The sequence below is a fragment of the Dreissena polymorpha genome, chromosome 14 (assembly GCF_020536995.1).
Source record: "Dreissena polymorpha isolate Duluth1 chromosome 14, UMN_Dpol_1.0, whole genome shotgun sequence".
Taxonomy (NCBI): domain Eukaryota; kingdom Metazoa; phylum Mollusca; class Bivalvia; order Myida; family Dreissenidae; genus Dreissena; species Dreissena polymorpha.
In genome coordinates, this window is record NC_068368.1 from 46,092,226 (window position 1) to 46,105,273 (window position 13,048).

The window sequence follows — 13,048 nt, forward strand, 5'->3', positions numbered from 1 at the left end:
TATTTTTCTTGATAAGTTCTTTTGGATGTCTTTATGTTTTCCGGCCAAAATACAACTATTATGTTGATGCGTATAAATTAAACAACCAGCGAGTCGTTTAACAATGGAAGGTAACATTTCTGTAGAAATTACGATAAAAAAATTAATTTTCTAAAAACCCGGACTTTAAATAACGCGTTTTTTATGACAGGGTGGTCTGACAACTAAAGAAGAGATGTGCATGGCGTTTGCCTACTACTACCCGAGAACACCATTGGCAAACTGCATGTCGTTGCCGAACTATGGTATATACGGTGTCGATGCGGCATCGAAGGTACCTATTTCTGTTTTAAAAGGACCTGTACCAACGCATTTGGAATAAATAATATAAGCCTTTTTCTGAGAAAACTGGGCTTAATGCCTGTCCGTAAAGTGTCGTCCTAGATTAGCCTGTGTAGTCCGCACAGGTTAATCGGGGACGACACTTTCCGCTTTTATAGTATTTTTAGTTTCAAGGAAGTCCCTCCGTACCGAAAATCAAGTTTAGACGAAAAGTGTCGCACATGCATTAAACCCAGTTTTCTCAGAAAAAGGCTCAATAAGTTAAAACAACATGATCATATACATAAAAATAAGATGAAATAAATATACATTAAATGACCTTCAACGACAGTTTAAATATGGCATTTTTAGATATATGACCGTTCAATACTTAAAAGTGCTTAACTTGTCATTAAGTTAATGTTCATAAATAGAAAAAAGCCACAAAAAAAAAGAGTTATTTGGAAATATTGTATATTGTATAAATATTGTAATATTGTTCCGATGCGTAGGAATTAAACCACGAGGGCGTAGCCCGAGTGGTTTGATAACAAGCATCGGAACGACATACCGTTGGTTATTACCGCAATAATCAACGGTTACCCGTGGATTATTTAAATTCTAACACGTTTTCATTAATAAGTTATCCGCGATTTAAAGGTTATAAATGAGAATTATATTAACCGAACGTCCTCCACTTTTCCGCGAAAACGTGACGACACCACAACAATTACAATCAAATGACGTCGTCTTCATTCATAAAATGTGCGCGGACAATCAAAGTGATGCCACTTTAAACAACCGTTGGTATATCGGGGTAATAACCAACAGTAGTTTTTCTTCTTTGTATATAGAAAACAAGTCGCGTGCCGTGGTAGAATACCGCAATAACCAACGGTTACCCGTCGATTATTTCTTAAGTATACATGAAGTTGCGGATACTTTGATTCCCGATATAGGGCACTTCGGATAACAGAGACTTTCAGCAAATTGGGCACTCTGATAACCGAGTATTATCTTCTACCTGAAATGAATTTACGTATATTATGGCTATTCTTACCAAACAGTTTGAAGAACAAATCAATTTGCATTGTCAAGCGCGACACATTGGGAATCTATGCATAACGTAATTACATACACATGTAAAATATAACCAATGGCGTTGTTCGTTTTCAAAAATCGTATTACTATTAATTTAGATAATTTTTATTATAAGTGTAAATGTTAAATAAGATTCAAATGCTTATTTTCTGAAGAAATATATTTCAAGTAAAATCCTGTTTATAGCCTTTTACATTTTCATTCAGACAACTAATCCTTTAAAATTTACTTCAGCAGAAACTTCTCTGTATCTTGCAAATGGACTTTCAACGGAATCGGCGCTCTCGTTTTGTTTACTGGTATTGAGCAAAAAAGTTCCAATAGAATTTCGAACCTGCATCGCCGCTGAAAGTTAGCTCTAAAGTGCAGTTTAAGCAGAGTGATGTTTCATGAAACGCTATCTTGTATATAAGTAAATGGCCTTAGTACCTTCGTTAGGACATAAATATAAATGCTTTAGCTCAGCCGTTTCGCTACAAAGACTGTAATTTAAAATTACATAGCACACGAGGTTAAACAATTTTAAATAATCATTTTCGATATGTATGATGAGTTCCATTTTAAATGTAATTTAAAATTGTTTAAGCTCGTGTACTATGCGAAGATCCAGCTCTTGGGTGACTCGAAAACTGGAAAATTTATGGTCATATAGACTGCACTCATCAGACATATCGACTTCGTTTCACGTGTGTCTTTCACATTTATACAAAATCATTATCATATTCCAAAAGGATAAGAACATGTTTCGGTAATTCGTTTTTAATTTACGTCAGTACATACATTTTTACTTATTGCCTGGTTACTATAACAGTATTCCACAACGAATTCTGCATTTCTGATTCACTAAATAGAGTGTGATATATCTGGTAAAAAGTGTCGAGTAATCTGGAATCGAAGTGCCATTGTCTTTGAGATGATCGGTAAAAGAAGTGTCCATGAAAATTTGGCATCCGACTCTTAAAACATTTGAATTTCCTCAAATACGTTAGTTAACTAAAATTTAACATGTTGTAACATTAATGGACATATTGATCTTTTATTTCGATTAGTTGACACGTTCTTAATTTCTTTTCAAGTATTTTTATTTTGTTGAAATACGTACTTATCATCGAATATACTGATCCCGGAAAAGCACGAGTTTAGAAAAACCCACCAATCATCCCGGTACAAACAACGCTGGTCAGTTATATCAACCAATGATAACATAGTTAAAAGCATAACGGTTTATACGGTGTGTGATTTTGAAAGGATTATAAATGGGTCAGCTTTATTTGTACCAGCAGATTAGTGGTTTTTTCCAAAAATCAGTTTTTCCGGGATACATATATTCATGATGATTATCGATGGATTTTTTAAAAAAAATTATAATCCACAGTTTTTATTCCACGAATGTTTTGCTCCGCAATACGAAGTACTGTACCATTAAGCGACCAAACCATGTTAAGTGTCTAAAAACCAAATGAACGGAACATAAATGCAAAAAAGCTGAAGAACTCGCCTCTCGCACGTGGCTTTTGTTGTTATCTGGTATCGAAGTGCCATCTTTTATCAAAGTATCCGCATACTCGGCGTGCGAATTCGGTCCTTATCAAGTTCCGCTATGCTACACGTAATTGTATGTCGTGTATAAAGTATTTCAACGTGTAACAAAAAATGAAACTGAACAAAATGGCGTCCACTTTCAGTCTAAGCTAACGGTAATCAATAAAATTAAAGAAAAACTCAGCGCAAGAATCAAACGTAATTAAAATGTCACGAAGCACACAATTTGGAAAACACAAATATCGATAGAAACTGAAACTCATGTGTACATTAAATTGATTCCTCTTGTTGTACTTAAAGAGGATTCGTCAAACAGCAAACTTTATAGTAAAAGACACACTAACCTCGGTGTAAACAAAAATCCGGTGCTTATAATAATACAATTACAAAATGTTTAATAGCGATCTCTGTTATTCAATCCGTTTATCTATATTGATTTTAAATCGCACGTTTTAAAACGAGTGTATCGAATGCTTAACACTGTCACCAAAGACAAGATTTACGAAATCGATTGTCGAAGCGAGTACGATGATTGTATTCCTATCGCAGCTCCCAATTATGCATGACAAATACAAAATCTGAAATAAGTTTTGGGGTTGTTTGATGCTTAAAAGTATTTAACTGTTAAATAAAATCGCGTCACAACCGAATTGTTGTCCTAAAATCCAGAGTCTAGCTACTTGTTTCACAGAAATTAAGCCACACGTCGTGAATTGCGTAATCAAATGAATGAACATTAAATTACGAGAATCGGGTTATGCATAAATTTTAGTGAATGACCAAAATAGTACGATATGTAATATAAACGATAACACATGCAGAGCTGGTCCGGACTTCTAAAATCTGCCCCAGCCTCATAATGGCCCTCGGGCCGATTATAGACGTCCGGCCCAGCTTTGTCGTGTGTTATTGTCGAATTATTAAATATGAATCCCGTTTTAATTCGAATATCCGTAAAAGCATACACTGATTGCGTAACCAGTGTTACAGTTAAAAATAAATGCGTACAACTTAACTGCCGCGAACGTCCTTAAGAATAGTTAATAAACACATTGGCTTAGCACTTAATAATCAATAAAAAAGGACACGTTGATGATGGTTTCAGTTTTGCAAAAATTGTTAAATATTTGTATCTTGTAATGTTTATTTCTAAATTAAGTTTGTTTCGACAAGTTCTTGTGTGTGACAGTTTCAGACCTAACTATGATACTAATAAATTATGTAAATTAACCAGTTCATATGTTTGTTTTGAGATACGCGCACAAACACATTCATGTATAAAGAAAGAAATGTATGAAAGAAACTTCGGCCTGAAATATAAATATTTATGGACAGACATTAATTTCCGACAAGTGATTTTTGTGAAGAAAATCGAATGGACGTCTAAGAGTTTCATTCAACTTTCGAACACATGTTCGAGTTCCTAGTCATAAAGCATAGAAGCGTGTCTACTTGAACAAGGATAAGTAATGCTAGGGTTGTGTTTTACTTTATAATGGCGTCCTTTCTCCAAGCATAAATGTATATAAAAAAAACAATAATAACAATATAGTGTACATGTATATGACGTTATGCGGCGGCGTCACACGACGTCGCGCCAACGGCGGCGTCACACGCCATCGCGCCGAATTCTCAACATTCTCCTTGCCGCGAAATTTTTATAAGCACTAACAACATTATGAGAATTTAAATACATTAATCAAACCTACTTGTACTTTTGAAATTTCAAATTTCCATGACACTGGAAAGAGTTAAATACTTTATTGCACACAATTAAAAGTCAGTTTGCGTCACATTCTACTTCTAGCGGGTATAGATTTACGATATGTCTGGTGGTGATTCCACCTGATGTACGGAGGCGCTTGGCCCTCGTCATTCCATCATTTCTAGTGAGAAGCTCGTCTACCACAGCAGGGTCCACTGAAGTCTCGGTTTGAAGTCGTCATGCACGATAACAACGTAGCCCAAGCGTATCGACTGATGGTTTTCATCATCAGTTGTCTGGCTCGTTAAGTATATCCGCTGGAATGAAGAGTTCAAGGCGATATTTAGGTCACTAGTTATTGACGACCATTTGTCAACAATGTCCACCGTTAGTGATGTGTTACAGTCATAGCCGTTCCATGGATTTTGTACAAGTATTTTTTCACAGACAGTCACTGGACTGAGCATCCCCATCGGGTCGTACATTCTTGAAGAATGGTTCGTTTTGCAGCCGTGCTTGATGCTTATGTCTCACGGGGAACTAACTTCGCCAAGTCGTCAAATTCGTGTGTGCTGCTACGCCCATCCTCCGATGCCAATTAAAAAATTGTTTCTTTAATAAGAATTACCTTACTATTCTATTTATAATTTTGACTTAATATTATTCACAATAGTATTCTGTGTGAAAAACAAATAATGTGTCCCCACTCTATCTTATATACAGTTATGCAATCAAATCAGAAAAAAATGGTTAAGTATTACGTAATTAGAAAATAAATCAAGATATATATATCTTTCTGTGAGAACAAATATGCAATAGGGTAAACAGAGGTATAGCTCTTTTCTATGGCAAGCGAAATGCACATTAATTCCTTAAACAACGGTTTAACAGTTAACTATATAGTTAAGAGACTTTGAACCCGGGTTCAAAGTGCCGTTTGCACAATAAATCCTTAAACCCGAGTTCAAGAGTTTGAACTGCAGTTCAAAGTCTCTTAACTCTATAGTTAAGAGAGGACCAATGAAATCGCGGCATTTACCTTCTATATATAGCTAATTGTGGTTTAAGCTCCGCTGATTGGTTGTCTCTGAATTATGTAGATAAGAGATTTGTATCTATTTTTAGACACACTTTGAACTGCGGTTCAAACTCTTGAACTCGGGTTTAAGGATTTTATGTGCAAACGGCACCTTGAACTCGGGTTCAAAGTCTCTTAACTCTATAGTTAACTGTTAAATAATTAATGTGCATTCCGCGCGTTTTAACCCCAGTTTAAGACTTTGAACCGCAGTTTAAGACTTTGAAAAATAGATTAAGACTTTTAGGTGTTTGGTTGTCTCTGCACATTAATTATTAACCAATATCGTCATGTGATATTGTTTTGTTCCTTGCGCATTTCTATCAAGATGGCGGCGGATGAAGTTAGTGAATTATTACGTACGTTTGAAACAGCATTCCAAGATATAGAAAGAAAACTTCAAAGTGGTTTTGCAGACAACGCAGACTTCGTCAAAAGTGTGAGGTTATTGCAGCAAATAAGGTTTTATTTATATAATTTCTTTGTGATCCTTTTATGGTATAAATCTGATAGAAATACCCCTAACCGAAATACAGTCGATTCGGATTAGTGTACAGTTTGTCAATCAGCTCTGGAAAATCAGCAGTTCCGATTAATTTGTATTTAATTTTCCATAATTCCCCAATAAAAAAAAAGATAAGTGTCTAAGGTCTACATTAGGTAAAGGAATAAAGTAACAAAGTTTTAGTAAGAAATCTTTTGTATTATGCTTACAGGGGGGGGGGGGGGGGATAAATGCAGCAAAAAGTTAACCAGAACTTATTGAATGGGTTATGTTTTGAAATGCGCATATGGAAATAGAAGGCTTTATTATTTTCAAATACAAAAATTGCTGATTGAAAACAAATGCCATGATAATGTTTTGAAATACTAATTCTGTAAGTTGAAAGATTTTAAATAATTTTCCGAAAAGGTGAACTTTATTTGGCTATTTTTGACAAAAAAATGCATATGCCGTCTGGCCTAACCTGTTATCATACAAAATAAATTTTACCCTTTATTTTTACATCATCTCACATTGACACTAAATCCCGAAATAAATTATTGTGGACTGGACTTGTGAATTAACGTTTTTTGCCAGGTTATTCTAAACTGGTTGACTGACTGTCAGTCAAGTTACCATTCCGGATCATTACCCATAGCGCATCACTTTGATGTTGAAGACCATGCGTATCGCGATAAATAGTTGACATTTTTAGATGATATTTTGCACACAGCATCTTCAAGGCCGTTTTTTTCTAAATGCATTGATTGAGTCGTAATTGGAGCTATTCGTTGTTAAACATTTTGGTATGTTTTGGCGACATGTATATACGACTTTGTTTACTTCCGTCTCGTTTCCAAAAAGAGGTTTAACATTATTCGCGGCCACATTCTAAAACTCTGTTGGAAATTAAAGAGTTTACGCATTAATTTAAAGGCCATTTAGTAGTCTTTCTCCCTGCCAAAGTCCGTTTCAGTTTTGATTCGTGTTTAAGATTTTGCAACACCTTAAATGAAATGAAGAATTAGGGCAATAACGGATCAAGCGTGATAATATGCGTATTGATAATATAATATATTAAAATATATGCACATCTTGTTGATTCTTTCAATAAATGATCTCACTCGTAATGTTTTATTTATGTTCAATGTTCAATACCGATGATTAGATATGATTAAAACAATTAACATGGTTTATAAGATGCCCATCTTTTCGATCTATTTAGGTTTTTCAACAGATAATTCACACAAGAACACCATGCGAAACGTGTATATACAAGATCACATATAGAAAACAATACAAAAATAATGAATATTATTTATAACTGGCAATGTAACTTGGTCATTTTAAACAACACAGTTCATGTGTCGACAATTCAAATAGCATGTTAGATGCCCCCGGAGTGGTTTCGATCACGTGATCCGTTATGGCTACAACTGATCCGTTAATGCATGAATTCTGCGGTGAAAAAAAGGTATCACAAATACATTTTGCCTGCGATTAAAAATAAAACTATGTGCTGAATCAGTAAGCAAAGTAATATTTAATCAAACTGATGTAAAAGAAGTCTCAAAACATTTATTGCTTTTCGTCAGAACAACTTTATTACGCTACTGATCCGGTAATGGTAACTTGACTGTATAACGGATAGCTAAGCCGAGTGACTTCGAGTCTCATTGCAACGTATGCATAATGCATTCAGTAATTAAATTATAAAACCTCGAAAGACAAATGTCTCTCTTATTGAAACATGCCAGCGGTTTTAAATTTCCAACAAATATTATTTGTTTACAGCGCGAATGTCATGGTACACTGATTCAGCCATTACAGGATCGCTTATTTCTGCGTTTAATAAGACCGAGTTCATGGAAATCGCTGCACACTTGATGAAGTAATAGCTGTTCAAAGCGATGCACCCTATATTCGGGTCATTTTGAGTTGAATACCTTGTTATATTTGATAGTGAAAATAGTGTTTTCAGAGAAATTGATTATTCGCTATAATTTGATTTTTTCATTCAAAATGATGTTTTTACTTATTAAAGGGATCTTTTCACGCTTTGGTAAATTGACAAAATTGAAAAAAGTTGTTTCAGATTCGCAAATTTTCGTTTTAGTTATGATATTTGTGAGGAAACAGTAATACTGAACATTTACCATGGTCTAATATAGCCATTATATGCATCTTTTGACGATTTTAAAACCTAAAAATTATAAAGCGTTGCAACGCGAAACGATTGAATAATTTGGAGAGTTCTGTTTTTGTCGTTAAATTTTGTGAAACTACGAAGATTGCTTATATAAGGTATAAAATACTACATGTATGTGTACTCGGCGGAATAGCTCAGTAGGCTAAAGCGTTTTTACTTGAGGACTATGGCAGGACTCCAGGGGTCACTGGTTCGAAACCTGGTCCGGGCAATATTCTTTTCCTTTTTTTAATTTTATTCTTGATTTTTTACTGGAGCTTTTACGATCCAATGTTTACATTTATCGATATAAAGCATTTAATGAATAAGTTAAAAAATGCCAAAATCTGTGAAAAGGCCCCTTTAATATCATAGGAGGTTTTGGGGATTCCGATAATGACGTCAGGTTTTCACATGCGCAAGTTTTGGCCGTCAAGACAGCGGCCATTTCGCTATTGTTTGCATTTGATGAACCGCATCGTGATACGGTTACCATAACAATCTCTATTTGGCACATCTTCGCGACCATTTTTAAGAACAAAAAAATATTCAGAAATGGAAATTCTTTCAGAATAAATTGAATTCAATGAACGAACAGAAATAAGGACGAAAACAAACAACAAAAAGATTGATTTTATGTAATCAACATATAGTATTAACTGATTTGAACCTTTATATGTCTGTAAAAACATACCTTGTTACAGATTAAATAAATCCTCTTGATAAATGTAATTGTTTTTTTTATTGTTCACACGAATTTTGACACTCTTTGTTTAAGCCTTTTTAACCCAGTGTTTAATTGCCACTTCGTTCATCACAAACCGATTATCTCGATATGATCGGATACTGTCCAGACTAAAACAGGGTGTCATAAATCCAGGCCTTTCCAGGGACCCATACTTGTGTAGGTCCCTGAATAAAGTTAAACCACATGTGGCAGGTCATTAAACACAATTTATGATGCCTTCATGTCATCTCTTGCCATATTGAGCAGACATTTAAGCCACAGTTTTAAGCCAATAACTAAACAGTTGCTTTAATAAAATATTTTAACATGCTTGCCACCATAGGATGGCATAAGCCCCTTTTTTTCACATTTTTCGAAACCTAAACGCAAAGTGTAACGGAAAGACAGACGGACAGTGCAATCACTATATGCCCACTTTCAGGGGCATACAAAAAGACATTTGTCCGAAATGGATGAACATGAACTACATAGTATTATAGTATATATACTAGCCAGTTTTAACATAATAATAACGTATTGAACGGGTACTGGCAAATGTAACCTCTGCTATTACGTTTTAAGATCGTACGTTACTGCAGTGTTCGAAATATCATGAAAACAAGCAATCACGTTTGATCACAATAGGGATATAAAATACTTGCATAAAATAAACTAAAAGTAAAGATTTATGGTATCATTAAATGCTAGATTGTTGTCACTCATTATCACTAGTAAACAGATTTCAATATACAAGTACATGCAAAGAAAGTTCAATTTGTAAAATATGCAGTTTTTTTATTCATATATACGCGCGGAAACCCCTTGTTCAGGACCGTGAAACCGGCATTATTATTTATTGACCTTTTTGCCATTCCATAAAGCGTACTCTTAATTTAATATATGCTTTATTGAATGGCAAAAAGGTCAATAAATGGTAGGTGATTACGATCGAAAAAGACACGTTAAGATGTAGACTTTGTACAAAAGTGTATTTCGTTATTTATATCCACAAAAAAGGCCGATTTATTCCTAGTTTACACACTGCACAGGCTAATCTGGGATAACAATTTACGCACCAGCATAATGACCAGTTTTCTCAGAACGCGACACAATTATGTTAATGATTCATTTTATAGTTTGTTAATTGCATTGACTACAAATTTGTATTACACTTATGTCTACCTTGAGGTTGTGGTACATAGTATAATTATGTTACAAATATAGTATTTTCTGTAAACAGTATTTGAGAGTGTGTCCAAGAGTATGATATAGCTGAGATCACTCAAATACTGTCAAATTCTTGCTTTAACTTATATTCTTATGGGCCGTTTCATCAAACATCGTACGACAAATTTAGAATACGATACGAATTTCAAAGAAATATTATTTTAACAGACCGAAGCATTTTTTTTGCTTATTTCAAGTAAAATCATTTATTTCATCATTTTCTTACCGATGGCTTATATCTTGCGGAGCTATTTATCAACAGCTTGTATATTTTTAGTTTTTAAATTTAAGTTATAAATTAAGATTGTCGTACGATCTTTGATGAAACAGTCCCATAAAAATATAAGTTAAAGCAATAGTGAAAGAGAATGTGGGAAAATGTAGCTAGAAATGGTTTTGAACATGCATAATTGTGTCGTGTTCTGAGAAAAATGGGCATAATGCTTATGCGTAAAGTGACACTTTCCGCCTTATCTGGATTTTTGCTAAGAAGAGACATTATTAAAACGAAACATTCCATAAAAGAGCAAATTGTCGTCCCTTATTAGCCTGTGCGGACTGAACAGGCTAATCTGATATGACAATTTACGCACCAGCATTATGTCCAGTTTTCTCAGAACGCGAGACAATAATGTTTATGATTCATTTTATACTTTATTTATTTAATTAACTACAAATTTGTATTACATTATGTCTACCTTGAGGTTGTTGTACATAGTATAATTATGTTACAATTATAGTATTTTCTGTTAACGAACAAATGCTTTTGTATCGAATACTGTGCATTAATATTGTTTTGTAACCAATGTTTTCTTATAGGGATCACTTGTCCGTCGTTTGTCTCGTTAAAAAGTATTAATAGCATCAGTTTGAAACTTTATACATTAATAGACCTCATTGAGTGGGAGTGCGTCGATAAAGAACTCTTAGCATCCCGCTTTGTTAAATTATTTTTAATTAATGCATAACCATTATTCTTGTATTAGTTAAGTTAAATTGTCATAAAAAAATGTTGTCATGTCATTTTTCCATTTTTCTTTTTTGTGTAACGTTTTGAAAATAAAGCTTTTATTTGTTGTTATTATTATTATTAATACGGATGTTTTAGTCCGGTCTGTTTTCCAAATCGTTACAATGGTAAAGTGGTATAGGAGAGGTTGAACATATGATTTTGATTAATAAAGGATTTATATTATTAAACTAGTGTTTTTTCATATTTATCAATGTATGTGGTTCCGTAAATAAATCGGAACTATCCACTTCCGGGTTAAGAAATTGAGATAATTTAGAGATTACATCCATAAATTTGGTAATAAAACGACAACATGAATTAACAACTAGTATTATTACTGTATATATTCAACAGTTAGGTAATAAATGTACATTCCGCGCTTGTTAACCCCAGTTTAAGACTTTGAACCGCAGTTTACACTCTTGAACTCGGGTTTAAGGAATTAATGTGCAAACGGCACTTTGAACTCGGGTTCAAAATTTCTTAACTATATAATTAACTGTTAAATAATTAATATGCATTCCGCGCCTCTTAACCGCAGTTTAAGACTTTGAACCGCAGTTTAAAGTCTCTTAACCCTATAGTTAAGAGAGGACCAATGAAATCGCGGCATTTACCTTCTATATATAGCTAATTGTGGTTTAAGCTCCGCTAATTGGTTGTCTCAGATAACAGATTTGTATCTATTTTTAGACACACTTTGAACTGCGGTTCAAACTCTTGAACTCGGGTTTAAGGATTTAATGTGCAAACGGCACTTTGAACCCGGGTTCAAAGTATCTTAACTATATAGTTAACTGTTAAACCGTGGTTTAAGGATTTAATGTGCATTTCGCTTGCCATACTTTTCCTTTTAATGGAAAAATGCTTTTAAACGGCACAACAGGATGTAAAAAAAATAACTGAAATATCTGGAATAAAAATTGAGGTGCAGTATGAAACTTTGGAAAAAAAACAAACTAAGAGTGTTGATTGGCCTTACCGCTCTTCTGACTCCAAAACAAAAACAAGAACGGTGTTTCTTGGCTTCACTTTTCCTTTCGCTCTGAAAATATAACAAATTTTAATATGAAAACAACAGAAGATTGCATTAAGAAGTGTCGAATACACCAAAATGGGAGTATAAAGGGACATAGGTTACTGTTAATATAATCGATACATATAAAATAGTGTTAATAAAGATAATACAATGCTTAAAATCTCCTATCTGAGATAAATAATTAGTATACACATGAAAACACAAAGAGAAATTGATTTTTAAATGTCTTGTTACTTATAAAATATCTAAATGAAACTAGCTTGCATATAATACAGCAAACAAGATAAGAACAGCATAAGCCGAACTGCTGATAACATGCCCATTTATATCCTAAACCCTGTGTTTGAAAGAGCATTATTGCATCACCAAAGTTATGCTATTTATTTGGGAACAGCAAACGTTGTGACAACCTTACATTTGGAGAAGTAATGGTATAGCACAATGACGGTTTTTGCTTTTATAATTTGACGTGCGAAAACAAATATTTAAGTGTTAGGATCTTTTTAATACATTAAGTATATTAATAAAGGACAGCCACAGTGGTCATCACCAAATTGTACAGTTGTGTTAAACTGTATAAGATGTTATTCACTACAGTAAATACCTGCCTTATTTACGTAAATTTAAATTTCGGTTATAACTGTT

General features: G+C 33.8%; 1 protein-coding gene and 1 long non-coding RNA gene across 5 annotated transcripts in view; one reads left to right on the forward strand and one right to left on the reverse strand.

Annotated features, from left to right (window-relative positions):
- LOC127857963 (uncharacterized) overlaps window positions 1-13,048 on the forward strand; it is a 261,868-nt gene that overhangs the window by 111,967 nt on the left and 136,853 nt on the right. The window lies entirely within an intron of this gene.
- Window positions 4,422-12,419, reverse strand: LOC127857975 (uncharacterized). Its single transcript, XR_008038705.1, has 2 exons — window positions 12,347-12,419; window positions 4,422-5,260 (listed from the first exon to the last, which is right to left on the reverse strand). It is a non-coding gene; the product is annotated as an uncharacterized LOC127857975 (long non-coding RNA).